The sequence below is a fragment of the Empidonax traillii genome, unplaced genomic scaffold (genome assembly GCF_003031625.1).
Source record: "Empidonax traillii isolate 1590-97213 ecotype Southwest subspecies unplaced genomic scaffold, ASM303162v1 scaffold264:size1143063, whole genome shotgun sequence".
Lineage (NCBI taxonomy): Eukaryota > Metazoa > Chordata > Aves > Passeriformes > Tyrannidae > Empidonax > Empidonax traillii.
Genome location: NW_020955457.1, coordinates 313,052 through 329,393, shown reverse-complemented (window position 1 = coordinate 329,393; position 16,342 = coordinate 313,052). Strand labels below are relative to the sequence as shown.

Here is a 16,342-nt window from a genome sequence, read left to right as displayed (position 1 = left end):
ACTTCTATATGATGGGTAAGAACAGCAGAAAGGTCGCAGGAAATCACAGGAGTGTAGGACCCCAGCTAGGAAGCCCTGTGATCACTGTACATCGGCCTTCAGTGAAGTTTGTCCCTGGACAAAGCACAGATGTTTGCAATTTGGAAGAAATTTCATCAGACTAGCTGTTAGAAAGTCATTAATCCTTCAGAATAGTTGGCAATCACCTAATTAAATCAGGCAATACTACTGCTGTGATGAGAAATTGTAATGCTAAGTTCCTTTAGACAAAGAAAAAAAAACAAACAAAAACAAACCACCAAGACTGGGGTAAGTACATTATTCCCCTACATACTAAGGAACTTCCTCTGTCAGGCTGTGATAGAGCATAAATGTATGTTTGGCCCTTGCCTTAAAATTGAGTACTATTCAGCATTATTCCATTTGGGCATCTCTACCTTCGAGCTGTTGAAAGACAAAGAGCTCATGATGAATAAGATAAAAGCAAGTATCAGGCTCAGAATACAGGCATGAGCACCACGTATGCTTAAGAACCAAAGAACTCCCAGGTGTTTTTTTTTTCATTATTCATCCTCTGCCAGATAGAAATGGGTCATCTTTTGTTGTCAGGGGAAGTGATTTTAAAGAGTTACTGAGCACCACACCATAGCATAAGCATTCGATGCTGTTGTAGACTGCTTTCGCATTTCATCATTTGAGGGTACATATTGTCTGCTGCTGTCTTTTATGTGTCCTCTTTAATTGCGGTCCTTTTGGTCCTTCTCAGAAGGGAACTGTCCCCACATAACTGCCACGTCATCAAGAATCTCTTGTTTATTCCTCCCATTTATTTTTTCATTTGCACTTCCATAGGGTCCTCCACATCCTTCCTCCTCTTGGTTCCATAATGTTTTAAAAAAGGGGTAGGAGTCCTTTACTTCTGAGGTTGTGCATTAGTGGTAGTCCAGATTTTTTAGCTTTATCCTTGATTATATTATAATTACTTTTTTTCCTCTGCATGTTTACTGCACCCATAGCATACACCTTTACGTAGATATGTCTGCTACAAAATTGCTTATTGAAGAAGATGCAGGAAGATTCAAATTGGCATTGCCAACACACATTTTCACAAGCACTAGTCATATCAAGGATATATTGCTTATTTACTACCTGGCAGCAATGACAGGGATTGTTAATACTTCTGCCAACATTCATTTTCTTGACTAATATCTATCCAGAAATATATTTATTTAGATTTTTAAAATCTTAATTAATTCAAACTCCGGGCATATCAAACGGAAGTCTTGGCCAAATGCAAAACTAAAGAACAAGTAATATCACTTTCAGGAATAAAACACTTAAAAAGGTGGCTCTTAACCACAAAGAAAGTCTTTTTTTCTGATAAGGCAATATAGGTTTCCTTTAAAAATGCAACTGTCAGAAATGTATCTGTTTTGTGGAATTGTGTTGACAGAAAAGTTGCTTTCCAAGAGGAGAAAAGTCAAATTTCAATAATACTCAATTCATGCTTTTAAGCTATTAAGCTTTAATACTAATTAGGTGCCTAGAGCTGATTCTATTTTTAAATTTTATATGGATGTTGCTTTAATGAAAAAAACCCCAAGCCATAGTATTTATGTTGGAGATAACGTAAAGAGAAAGGAATTTCTGTTTCACGAGAAACTGAATTTTGGGGGTTCTTTCCATTTCATATTAGAACAAATCTGCCACCAACCTACACTCCAAATGTTGGAATTATGCACAGATTTGAAATATCTGTTTCCTACCAACTCTGGTTTCTATTACTGTGTCAGTCAAAGCCCTCCATGTGCTAACCACTGCTCTCTTCACAAGAAAAAGCCTTAAAGAAATAAACAAGCATTTCACAAGTAACAAGGGGTGGCACAGTTGGACCTCAAATACAAGCCTAACACTGATTCCAGCTCCTCTTTGGAAACTCCCTGCAGCCAAACCTCTGTACATCACAAGAGTGTCATCCCCAGCACATGAGATGCAGACAGAACTGGTTGATAAGCAGGACTCCCTGATGGCAGGAGAGGGATTTTTTTCCCCTATTGTTATTGAGTCTCATTTTGGTCAAAATGAGACAAAATGTAAATGTTTCAGTATTTCCAGACAATCAGAATTTTCCTGAGCCTTGCAGCTGCTTGGTGAAAGTTACTTTTCCATCAGACACTGCTGATGCCATCAGGGAAATAGATGCTCCTCTTTTGAACTCTGCTTTGGTTTTGTATAAGATTTAATCAAACACAGCACTTTCTGAATCAGAGAATTCTGCCCCAAGGAATGAGCTCTTCAGGATGAAACTTTGTTCTATCAGACATTTCCTGTACATGGTACTCAGAGACACTCAGCAACTGCTGTATCATATGAGTAGGAAAAAGCTTTATTCAGCAATCAGGACCCAAACTCAGTATTTTTACTCAAAGGCAGCTTTAACTGAGGCATTTGTTCTTATTTTTGCCTCTATAATTGTGGTGTCCTGCTGGTTTTTTGCCAAAGATTTTTAATCTGACCTGGTCACTTTTTAATCAAGACTACTTTTACAGTATAATTATCTATGATATTTGCCAGTTAGTTGATCCTGAAATACTACCTTCTGGAAAAGTGCTGGATGTTTCACATATAATGCATAAGGAGAGGACAGTCAGCTTATAATGGGAGTTTGCAGAAATCAAGCATTCCCTACAATCAGCTGGCCGTGTTGAGGACATGCTGTAAGCCTCACTACTGGCAAAATTTACTTTGGTATCAGTGGATGCTTGGACAAGTTAGGTGTGTGCGACAGTGTCTTAAAGAAGGGGCTTTTCATTTTAAGTAGAAAATCTCCTGTACAGTAAGGTGCAATCACTTAGTAGAAGTGCTTACGTTGTCATGGGATGCTTAAAAACACCACCAAGCCTCCCAAACCCAGCAAGCTGCCATCGGTTGTCACCTCATCCAAACCTCAAACTCAACACTTAATAAGGGCTTCTCATTTTATGAAATCCATGTGCTCCTGCCGAACTAATGTGGAAATGTGCAAGTGTGTATGATCTGGAAAGGGTATGTTTGCACCATATGAAGAACTTTGCTCTCCAGAGTGATTGCACTGCCTGAGCCTACCCGGCAAGGGGCTGCATCTCAGCAGTGCCCTCATATATAACAAAAGCTAATGTCATGCCACGAAGCATTTCAATACCTAAGTGGTGAGAACCGCTACCAGATTTAGACTAAATTTGTTAAATTAAGAGTTTTAGGAAATTTCCTATGAATGCAATTAAACACAAGGAGATCTGCAAAGAGGAACAGAAAACAAGGAGTAATGTTGCCTTTTCTACGGTTCCTATTTTGGAAGGGTAAACCAGGCTTGTCAAAGAATCTGATAACTGAAGTGTTCAAACACTATCTGGCATTTCTATTTAAGCCAACAGCAAATTCACGTGGGAAATCTTCAGATGAAAATAAAACAAGAATTATATTTATCACTGATTTCGTCTTATCTCCTTTGCTAATCTAGTGTCATCAAACTTTGTGTCAAGATCAGAAAATACCTGTTTCTAGGCAGTTTATGATATAAAATATTCTTTGTATGTGCATTTGTGAAATAAACATACAGTAGATCTTTGATTTGATCTGTTAATCTTCCACCATAAATATAAATGAGATGAACAGTACCCAGAAAGCAAAATGAGGATGATAGACAGCACTGTGTTTACTCAAATTGGGCTATACCTAAAGAGCCCTTATTTGGAAAAAACTTTTGTCTGGTCCACTTTAGCAGTGCCTTTTGTAGGGAATCAGTTATTGGGAGTTACAGTCCTCTCACTTAAAGCACTGGAGATGATTTTCACTTCAGGGTTTTTGCATAAATACATCAATTGAGAGAAGCACAGCACAAATTTGCTTCTTGCAGTGTGATGGAGATGTTAAAACTATCATCTCCAAGAATATAGAATGATGGTCTCTTAAGCATAATCAGCTTCTTATGGTTTTCTAGCTTTTATGACGTTAGGTTTCTGCAGAGATATGAAGTTTTAAGGATAAAACCCCCGAACATTCTGAGTGGTGATTTAGAATAAGAAGTAAAATTAATGCTGCATGTACTTTGGAGTCTTTTCTAAGCTACTAAATAACATATTGGTCTAGCAGGGAGACATTGCGAGCAGTTTTGTATTTAAAAAACCTCACCTGTAATGCCTTCTTTCTGAAAATGCCATAAAGAGAGGAAGGGAAAAGACAGATAGAAAATAAAAAAAGAGAAAGTCAACCTAGACTTATAGAAATAAGACAGCACTAAGTGTCTGACTACACTGAATTCACATTCTACCATCGTTCCTTAGACATACATGACATGAATGAACCTTAGTCTGCAATTACAAATCATATTATTAATAACAGCAGCTATATTCTTGTTTAAGAGCCTTCTATTTTAACAGCTATCCAACTCCTTTAAATAGGGTTTTCAACAGGAGGAATATCCTACCATGCTATATTTTAATGCAGATGTGGAGGTGAAAAAAATTTAACAATACTATATGCAAAAGGTATGATTCCCTGGGAGTTTATTTAGTCCTCAGGGCCATGGTTGAACTATAGATAGAAAACTCCAACTGTTACATTGCCATAAACTACTTAAGTGTTTGCCTCTTTCCATGAAAAATGCCTACGCTTTTACCTTAGTCCGCAAACAGGATAAGATGAGCTAAATGTGCTCTCTTCATCTAGCTATCAAACTGAAAAACATATGCTTTTCCATTATAGAAGCAGTATATTATGTTCACTAACACCATTTTGTTAAGCCTGTGATGGCATCTGGCTGATGTCTAGGTTATTTAGCATAAGCAATCACAATCTATCCATTACGCTAAATGAATAATAATATCTCCTGGGCTATGAAATGACAGAAATTCATAGTTTCATAGACTTTGAACAGGTTTTTGCTGAGACAGCAATATGAAGTTCCACGGTTGAATACTCATTCAACTTTAAGGGAACACTAAAAGAGAGAAAATATAGATGTTTGTCTCCTTCCTCCACTTAAATTAAATTAAATTAGAATAGCAGTCAGAATAATTTCCTGTCAAAATAAACATGTAAGTATGGTCATGTGCACATTTTTTTAATAACAATAACTTAAATGTCTTTCATCTAAGATAGGAAAATAGTACCTGTTTGATCTACGGCTCCACAGAAGTCCCAGTCTCCTCCCTCTATAGAGGATGAGCCCTGACTGCACCTTTTCATCCCACTGGAGAATGTTTTTTTTTTTTAACACAAGATAAAAACAGTTCATTAAACAACATGATACAAGATTTTGTCATATTTTATTATCCCTGATTTTGCCTGCCTCTAATAGTTTCCCAGTGGTACCAGGAGACCTCTACTCCCATCAATGTTTGAGGTTTGACCCCTCAGTCATATTTTTTAAAAAATCAGTTTCCTGGCACTGTAAGAAGCTGAATGGGAATTCTCTGAAGGGATCAGCTGTTGCTGATATGCAAAATGAAATTCAATAACCCTCATTTATAGTAGCTTGATAACAGTTACTCTGAACTTAATGAGTGTTGGCTTCTCTTTAAACATTAATCAAAATTTAGTGAATCACCCCAGGTATGAAAATCATGTCAATTGCCAGCTTTGTAGAGCTACATCTACTAAAAGTAGGTCTTTGAGGCACACACCTTATCTTTCTGCCCACAACCCACAACATAAATAAGAATGCTGGTCCTATATTTATAGATTCTAAAAAAAATAAGTCACAGCTTGAGTTTGCAATATTAAAAACTGAAGGGCAATTAAACCATTTACATGCAATTTTAATTCTGCTTACAGAAGCTGAGTAGCACAGCTGGAGCCACGTCTCTGTAATTCTATCACAGGATGGCTATAATGTATTAAATAAAGAAAGGGGAAAAAAAATCCACCCTGAGTTTCTCCATCTATCACAGAACATTAACTGCTTCTTCCAAGAAGGCACTTAGACATTTAAAACCAGTGACATGGTATCCCTAAAGGAAATTCATTTGATCAACATCATCAGCAGACCTGTTCAAAACTCACAATTCCCACACTGTTGGTAAAGTCAATATTTAAGAAGAGTTTAATTTCAAATTGGAAAGATAAATGTTTCTGAGTAGGAATGTTTCCTCAGAATGCCTATCAGCGGAGAGAGCAAGAGCTGTACCTGTTAGTCAGATTTTTACAAATTAAGATAAAATAGAGACCCCAGTTATAAAATGCTCTAAACGATAAATCCTGAAAATTTGACATTGCAGGTCCTGATGATCCCAGATTAAAACCACAAATACATAAAGCATATAACGCATTCATCTGAATAAGAAAAATATACAGAAATCAACATTTTAGCAGGCTAATATCATCTGTCCTTCTGCAGCCAGCATGAAGCTGACCTATGGCTACAGAGCTGGCCTAAATTACATATAACATAGGCTTATTTAGCTGCCTTCCGATTTACAGCCACACAGCTGGAGCGTGCAGCCCTACAATCTTCCACACAGCTCTGATTCCCAGACACCTCAAAGTATTAGTGTGGCTGGCAAAACCCTGCATCCCCCCAAGCATCTCTCAGTAGTCCTCATACCCAGACCACCTCTGAGCAGAAGACCAGAGAAGTGATGGGCAGGGTTTCTGCCAGGCAAAGCATGAGAAAGAAACCAGATCCACTCGTTAGATGATCATCAAGGCCAACTGACTCAAACCTTCAAAAAAAACGTTTCAGCAAGCAGCTTTCCCTGTCCCTCATACTCACACTCAATAGTAGAAAGAGATTTTTTTTTTTTTTAATTGGAAAAGTTCTTGACCAGATCTGAGAATTCTTCAGAGAAGAGATGATTTGGCTATTCAATGAACTTTTTTCATAATCCCTCTCTGACAGTCAATTTTTTTTAATAAGAAATCAAAAGGTGAAGGATCAAATTAACTCATGCAGAGAATTACTTAAAGGCTTATAACATCATCATCAGTAGTTTATAACAGAGTCAAAAAATCAGCGAAACTCTAGTTTTAAGGGTCTAGACAAGTTATTATTTTAAGCAGTAATCAGAAGAGAATTCCACCACCATAAAAACACATTAAAATCTTCAGGAGGCATAAAGTTCAGTCTTGGGCTACATAACCTGCCAAATCTTACATTAACAAACGTTCAAGAGCAAACAGGGATGTCAAATATTTTATACCAGAGAAGTTAAGTGCTTCAAAAACACAGTGGTAGAACCTTTGAGTTAATATCCACCATTAGGAGAAAAAAAGTGTAAAAAGAAAGTGATATGTCCTAAAAGTTAAAGTTTTGGACAGCTTCTCCGTAATGTCATGATAAGGCTAAATCTCAGAGAAGATACAGAAGCTCCCCATTAAAAGGTAGTCAGCCCACAAAATGAAAGGTATATGCAGATTAGTAGTAGTTCAATCTTTTTTTCTTATTGAAGATCAATGATTTTTGAGCTTTTTAATAATGATTTTTTAAATGTTAGAGTTTGTTATGTATTTTAAACTAATATTAATTTGAATTTTCCTTCTAAAAATGAAAAACTATTGTTATATGGAGCTAGGATAAAAGATTTACTCATGAAAGTGCTCACAGGTTGGAATCTCACTCTATAAAAATTCATAAAAGCTGAAAAGCTGAAAATCTGTATGTGCTCTTGCAGAAGGGCAACTACCATTCAGATAACTGGACAAAAAATGTACAGTTTTAACAGTACAGAACAATTCAGATATAAAATAAATGTCTGTCACACATATCCAAGGCATCTGAGAACAGGAAGGACCAAGCTCTTCCTTGGCATATGGAGAATCACCATGTTTAATAATTTAAAGATGAGTTCAACTCAAGGGAAGCAGCATCTGCGAGCTGAACTCAACACAGTGACAGTGCATTTGGTGACCATGGCAAATATCCAGGGACTCCAAAGGAATCTGAACAGGCTCTGCTCAGTAGGTTATAATATGCTTTCACCAAACCCTCATCTGCGAAAAAGCATTCTGTGAAGCTCAGGTGGGATTTTTCAAATTTAATAGGGTATATACAATTCAATGCCATTGACTTGTTCAGTTTCTCACAACAAATTAAGATGCTTAATTAGGAAATCCAAAATGATCCACTTCTCCCCAAAACACACATGACTATTCCTCCTTCTTGAACTCCTCCTAAAAATTCAGAGAGCTCCCCATTTGTGAGTTGTTCACATGTTTAAGCACATACTTCATATCTTTGACTAGCATTGATTTAGGAATATCATTCAAAACAAAACCACTGGCTTGTGGAGGTATTGTAATATATCAAAATGTGTCAGATACAGATCTGTTGATCATAGTCCCTCAACATCACGATAAACTAGTGGCCGTGAAATATAGAAATGTATCTGGACCCACAAAACAATTTGCTTTCAGCATGTATTGCTCAGACAGAACAGTACACAAACAACAGGGCAAAAGGAATAAGTAGGCTGGTGCACCTTCTGGATGAAGGAGTTCATGTAGAGTCTGAGAAAAGGTTGCACATGTGACTCCTCCCTCCAGCAATAAGGTTCATTATACAAAATTTCTCCTTGGCAAGGGTGACATGAAATTTTGCCATTCGCAATATTCATACCGCAGGAGACTCATGCCATTTTCATTCAACCATCTGGCCACAGAACTTTGTTTTTCAGGGTATTATCCAGTCTGCTCAAATTTAGAAATTGCATCACCCCAGTTTTACGTGTTTGGCGAGGAAAGGTAGTTTAGTTTGCCCAGCTTCCGTACAAGTGAATGGAGAGATTCAGATACCTTTGAAGACTTGCAAAAATATATGCAGTCTTCCTAGCTTACCTATTCCTCTTTTCTCCTCCCAGCATATGGATTCAGACACTTCCAGACATCATCAATGCTGTCTGCTTAAATGAGGCGTTCATCTTTTACAGTGAGATTGCAGGAAACTAAAGGAAAATTTTGCACTGCTTCATTCACTTAGTCCACAGAATGGTGGCACTTCACAGAACTATGTTGGCAATAAAAATGTGTGAAAGAAGTAAAGATCTGGCTGCCAGGCTATCTTGTCAGAGCTGAGGTCATGTCTCAGAGAAGTGGTCTAGTGATTACTCAACCGAGAGATCTTTAAATACCATGTCATTATGTCCAGCACTTTGAAGGGGAACAAGTTCTGGAAAAGCTCTAGTCCAACTTATTATTTAAAACATTCAGTTGTGGGAGGACTTTATGCATTTCTCATCCTTATCATATTGCTTATAACTGGTTTCAGAAACTTAGATCCCATCCCTTTGTCCTGCTGTGCTGTCCTCATAAAGTGAAGCCAGACAGCCAGACATACCAGACAGTCTAATATTTGGAGCTTTTTGCTTCAGGTACTTTTCTGCCTCATCTTAGATTTCAATATACCTTTTGGCACTCAATTCCCCAGAAGGAAAAGCTCTTCTGTGCATATAGACTGTCAAAACGTTAGTGCTTAGGAAACACTCAGACTACATGGGAAGCATCTGATGAATTTCAATGGCTGATGGATTTAATAGCCTTAGTAAGCAAGCAGGCTGGATCAGTGTCTACGATTCAGTAGGGTTAAAGCATTCTAATCCCATTGTAGGCAGGATTTAGGCAGACTGGATCCTAGCCTCACTTTTTCATGTCCTTAAATCAAGAAGTAGCAACAAATACTCCAAATTGCAGTCCATAAGTTATGATAACAGTTCACAGAGACAAGCTTCACCAGAAGTTAAGATTTTGACTTCATATGGTTGCTTAAATTTACAATAGTCAGCTGAGATCTGATGTAAACTCTATTAATAAATAAGCTGACAAGTTTTTAAGAGTTAAGAGACTCTGGACTTATCAAACATGAGTAGCTTGAGACAAATTATATTTTATTCTACTAAGGCATACCATAGTTATTGTTGATCCCACCACCCAAAATAGAACACTCACATTCAAAAAATCAAGTGATAAATCTGCTAATTTAAGCATCTTTGCTGTAAAAGCTACTAAAGGTCTGATGTTGAATTTCTTTGAGTCTATGAATTCACCCTAAGGAAATTAAGACAAGAAGCTTCATACATAAGTGGTATGCACTTTTAAGAGATCAGAAATGCAGTTTGCTGTATAACTCTGTCATTCTCACCTGCAATATTGTACATAGAGCTTATTAATCCTTTCAAAGAGAATATTACTGAACTGATGGAGATGCTCAAGGAAAATAAATGAGAATACTTTTCAGAAAAGAAAAAAAATTCTGTCTGTGAGTATAACTGGAAAATACTGTTGCTGTCAGCGTAATAAAAGAAATGGGAATTATACTAGAACAGAATATATAAGTAATTGATGTTTTGCATTGCCTAAAGAACAAAGGGCTACATTCACAAGACCTGAAGAACAGGTAAGGACCTAAAATCTCAGTTAATTTCTCAATTTCTGCTATTGATGCAAACAGAAGAATTCATGTCTCAGACTCTTCCTTCCCTCTCTGTGCATCAGGTAAAGCTAGGGAATAATTTTCATGAAGAGAGACTCAGATAAGCTTTTCCAAGTGTCTTGTGCAGACTTGTGGTTAAGGCATTCCCTTCCATTGGCAAAAAATGTGGGCTGAAACCCTCCCACCAGGAGAGCGATTTGTGCCCAGATCCTGGTAACTATTGCTCTCAGTTATTGTACAATAAAGAATGACTCTTTTGTAAAAAGTATTAAATTAAGCAAAATAGCTTTGGAATGAACCATTTTCTGGTTCTTATCAATTTGTATTTATTAAATCAAAGAATAATAAAAATATACACAACAATTCAGGTGGAAGAAAAGGTATAGTGTGAAAATAAAAGTTAAAAATCATAACCATGAAGGGAAAGGCTACCCAGTGAAACAGAAAAAAGTAATATCACTGCAATTCTTGGCAGCAGCATTGACTCTTAAATTTCCAGATTTAAGTCAAACTCCTATTAATCAGAAGAAAACTGGAAATAGTCTTCACTGTTGTCTTCTCTGGATTCTCACATCCTTTTTTTTTGAAAAAAGAATTGCCTTAGATTTTGATAATAACTAGATTTTCTTAAAATGGAGTCTGATGTATAATAACTATGTCTATGTTCCCTTTTTTTTCTTTGCCAAAGACACCATAAACACAACTTCTAGTTCATTTTAATAGCCGAATTCTTTCAAGTCTAAATTTTATGTCAGTAGCTTCTCTGTACATGCAATTAAATTAGAATGACAGCCCTGTTTTATTTATTTATTGGTGTCAATTGGTCTGTTTCATGAACAGTAGTTAAAAACACTAAAAAAGCAAAAAGCCAACCAAACCTCTCCCCAAAAAAAAAAAAAAAAACCCAAACAACACCACCACCAACAACAACCAAAACAAAACAAGGATCTCCAACCTCTCTGCTCCACCAAAAAAACCCAAACAAACACACCCCCCCACCCCCACCTCCTCTCCCAAACTCAATCAAACAGAAAAACTCCGAATCCACAAAAAAACAGCAAACAAAAGAGAAAAGGATGGAAAGGTATGACCATTAGAAAGAGTGCTTTGCTTTCAGGAGAGTCTCATGGGAAAGTGGTTTTGCAGAAGCATGCTGCAAAGATTATCCTGGAAAGACTGAAACATTTATTCATGAAAGCAGCCCTTGATTCCAGTCATCAAACACCTGAAATACATTTATAGTCAGCACATCACAAAGTAGATGAGACTGTAGTCAAATTTACTTTTATCATTTAGGTATATTATCTTGTTTAGCAATGTTATACTACTAAAGTGAATTCAGATTTAAGTTACAACTTTGGCTGCTACATATCTCAGACAGACTATTCTGCTTCTGTTTTCAAGCCTGACTTCAATTGTGTAATTTTGTGTTTCATTGCTATCCCTAAGAGGAAACAATAAAACTTTCCTATCTTATGAAGTTACCATTAATAAATTTAAATGCTGAAATGCCACTGTTCTATTTTTCTCAAATAGAAGATTTGGACAGAATTATTTTTTAAACACAATCTTACATGCTGCTTTCCATAAAAATCTCAGAATCAAATATAAATGCATGCAGGAGAAACCAGACTGGGGCAAGCCTGGACAAAGGCTGGGCACAATGAAAAACACAGAAGCACATTTGATACTACAGAGCTCCTCTCCATTCCTCTTTTGAAGCCCTATAAATTTTAGCATCTTCTTCATAAGACATTTCAAAGGTATCTATTCCATCAGATTCATACTGCACAACATGAACTTACAGCCCCCCAAAATGGAACAAGTCTGTATGAACGTACTGGTCAACCCTCCGTGGGATACAGTGGCTGTAATATTTATGGATGTATGTCACAAACCCCAGCTGACATTCTCCTCTTCTGGCTGGATTTGCTCTTAACACAATCTTGTAGCAGCTAGACCAAATCAAGGACATGACAATAATCCGACATTCCAGTAATCTGATGAAACTTTTTCTCATCATGGAGGAATCTAAGCTATAAATATGAGATAATGGGAAGATAGCCTAGCACACCACGTTTTTCTCCATTAAGCAAAAGTAAATAGTACTGTGAGCTACAATTGCTTTACAGTTACTCTATAACTCGCCTTGCTGGAGCTGCTCAATGTGTATCTTGGAAAAGAAAAAAATATAATGACGACTGAAATTCAAAGCTAAAAAGATCCCACTTAATCATGAGCTTGACTTTAAAACAAATACCTCAAATGGGACTTAACTGTTTTTTGGAAACACTGCATAGATAAAAATTGAAAAATCTTCACAATTAATTCTGAATTGAAGAATTAAGAAAAACACCTTCCTCTTCTAAAAGGAACAACTCTGCAACACCAAGTTGGATCCATGAACTGCTCTGGTGTTTTTGAATTTTTGCTTTCTTGCTAAATATTTGGCCCAAAGTTCAAGTGTAGGTATAAAAGAATGACACATTGTACTGAACTCAGTGGACCATCGCAGCATGATGTGGTGAGAATATTGGACAGGGCTAACAGTGCTGCTCTATTGGATCCATATAGGGGTGACACAAAACCAAAACCTAGGTCAACCTCTGTTGTGTATCATCCAGAACTTTAAGCAAGGGATAGTGCAGTATGCCAATCATATAAATTAAAACCCAGGCTTAGTCACAGGGACGTTCAGTCTTCAAGTCTTCCAGAATTGACACTACTGACTGGAAAAGATGCACGGAGCGAGCACCTTAGAGCAGAGAGCCATGGACACACAGAGGCCAGAAGAGAAACAGGCTGTGTTGCGGGAGCCTCACACTCAGTCACCCCTAACGAGAATCCGAATTGCTCCACACAGTCACCTCACAAACTCCCGAAGTATTCCTTCTCTTTCATTCTGTCCCCATTGTGACCATATTAAATGAAACTCCACAACCTCGGAAAAAAAGAGGAATACAAATGCCTCCTCCCAAACCTGAGCAGCCCGGGTCTCTCAGCAAGCTCTAGGAGTCATTTGAGAAAGGACTGCTAAGGGTATCTCACAGCAGATTTAAATATTAAACAAGTAATTTTATTCTGCTTGGCCCTGCAGACTGTGAAGAAAATTGTTATTACTCAGAGTTGTCCTACATACATTCCTCACGTGCTAAATACCTATTTAACCAGAAGTTCAGATTACTGAAATAATTAATACATTGCTACAATAAACACAAATATTACAGTATTAGTAAAACAAACTAACAGACCTAAAACTCCAGGACTGAAATGATCAGGGATGTTATTACATACAAATAAATGCTTCAGAGCTGTTATTGAATTTTTTTTTAAAACATAGGAGAGCTGCCAAAAGAGCAGTTCCTCTGCTCCCCCTTAGTCACTAATCATGCATTTTAGAGTTAGGCAATGTCAGAAGAAAGGTTGCCTGTGCAAAATTAATCCAGTCCCTTTTGGGGATATGCATTATGATACAGCCTTGTAATTACAGATTCATGCACTATTTTTCCCCTCAGGACCACTGCTGTATTCAGTTCACAGGAAGGAAGAGTGCTCCATTAAAAATCAGCTGGACAAGCTTCTGTTTCTCTTTTGTTTCCTTTTCCAGGGCCGGTATGTGGTCCTGTGCCACTGTATTTACTGCCTTCTGGCCCGACCTTGCTCTGGTAAGAGAGTTAGCATGCTCATTGCCTTTTCAGCAGTGCTTGTCACTGTGATATTCAAGTGATTCACATTATATTAACTGATTTATTTTCTGAACATTCTCTGACTGACGTAGTATTATAACTCCTCCTATTTAGCACATGAGGAGCTGTGTCATAAGGAAACTCAGGTATAAAGTTTCCACTCACTCAAGAGTGGAAACCTTTTGGGCACAATGCTCCTTTGAAAGAACGCTTACATCTTCAAGAGCTGGGTACTGTTTTATGCCTAAATGTCTTTTGGTATGAGGAAACCTTATATTGACATGTGCAATTCTTCAATCAGGGACATTCAGTCAGTTTTCTTACATAAATTATATCTGCTCATGATTTTTAAAGTGTGAATAGTAATGATGTTGCACTTATGATGCTTAATTTGATTTTTAATTTGGCTTCTCTGGGTCAGTGCCTTAGAGACCCTGCTGCTGCTGATAGGCATCATCATGCAGAAATCTGCATTCAGGCCAGCTGTGTTTATGTATCATTCACACTGGTACCACACAATGAAGAAAATCACAAATTTGACTCTAATTGTGGCAGCTGTGTTCAGTGAAGTGTCCAAATTAGAAGCGACCTATAAAAGACTGTATTACTTGTAAAAGGAACATGCTCCGGGGAATTTTCTACATAATGGAATATTTTGGGAGCAAGCTTTCAAAACAAATAGGAGATTATATGTGAATAAAACCCATGAATGATGCATGTAACCATGAATGAACTTTCTGAATGCATCATCGTGCCCTTTGATAGAAAATATTTCTCAAAAGTCTCAAAACATTTGCATTTCAAGTCTCAGTAAAACTGGTTGATGCAGGGCCTGACCAAAAAAAAAAAAAAAATTAAAGAACAGTTTTATGAGAAAGGGGTAAGAATATTCTGCAAACATTAAAGCTAAATTTCTGCACACACTGGAAGCGAAAATGTCACTTCTGCAGCATAGATTTTCAAATCAAAAAGCATTACCTCACCCAGAGATCGGAATCCAGGAGTTCCAGCCACATCTCACTAGTAGAAGGTATTACTGAAAATGCTGTGCTGGAATTAATGAAACTTGCCTCATAAAAAACCAAAACAAGTCAAGAATATTCACATGTATTTTTAGATGTACTTCAAAATTTTTTCAGTTCTTTTTTTTTTATTCAAAAAATTGGTTTCCCAGAAGTTTCACTATTTTCTATATGTTCAAAAAAATAGATTTATGGAGATTTCAGCATTCAGTATTTTTTCTGTTTCAGTATAGCCTGCATCACAATAATAGCCTGGCACTTGCTTCACTGACTGCCTAAAATACCTATAGAAGAAAACAGCTTCCAAAAAAAAAGAAAAGAGTTTTAAATTTCTGAGTGAATCAGACTCTGACAAAATTTGCAATATGAATGGTATGGGTCTGGGTTACAGAAGGATTTAAATAGAACATTCAATTTTTGGTTTATTACTGCAGCACTCTGAGCATTTTTTGCTAACTTCCCAAAATATGACCGAATTCTCTATCTCCTAAACATAAATTCCACTCTTAAGTAGGTCATTAAGGTTAGCTTTATGTAAAGCAACCCATAATATAAGGAATGCTGTATGACATTCCCATAGACTTAGAAAACATGGCCTAGATTAAATCCTCCTGAGGGGCACTTTTCTGCTTGAAAAAAAGCTCTCTCAAGGACCTCTTAAAACAGGGTTTGGTCAAAATGAAATGGTTCTCCAAAAAGAGTTGTGTGATTTCACCTGTGACCCATATCAGTCTTTTTCAATGCCTGATGGACATGGAATGGACAAGGACAAGAATTGCAGATATTCCAGAGAAAGGATCAAAACTCAGTGACACTGGAAAATTGAAGGAATAGCCTGAATTCAATCCTATGGAATACAAGATATACTGGCGTGTTTGGGCAAAAAATATAAAGTATACTGATAAATGAGTAACGGCTTGGTAGACAGCAAAAGGATCAGCGTATGAACCAATAGGGACTAACAGCACGATGATGTCACACATTTGTATTCAGAGGTAAACCTTTTTGACTGCTTACTTAATGCTGACACAGCCAGAATACCATGGTCATTGTTGCCCACATCATAATAAGGCAGTGACAGGCAGATTAGGGAGAGTCTAGAAGACAGCATCAGAAATGGTTAGATTAGGTGTTTGGAAACACAGCGTTATGAGATAAAACCAGAAGATTTACAGTGGTTCAGCATGGACTATGGACCAGAGGGGACATGCAAATAGTGCATATATAATGAC

The 16,342-nt window shown here is 37.1% G+C and overlaps 1 protein-coding gene across 1 annotated transcript in view; it reads right to left on the bottom strand.

The window, feature by feature from the left end:
- The window catches only part of XKR4 (XK related 4), a 216,178-nt gene that overhangs the window by 127,117 nt on the left and 72,719 nt on the right, over positions 1-16,342 (bottom strand). The gene's annotated exons all lie outside the window — the stretch shown is intronic.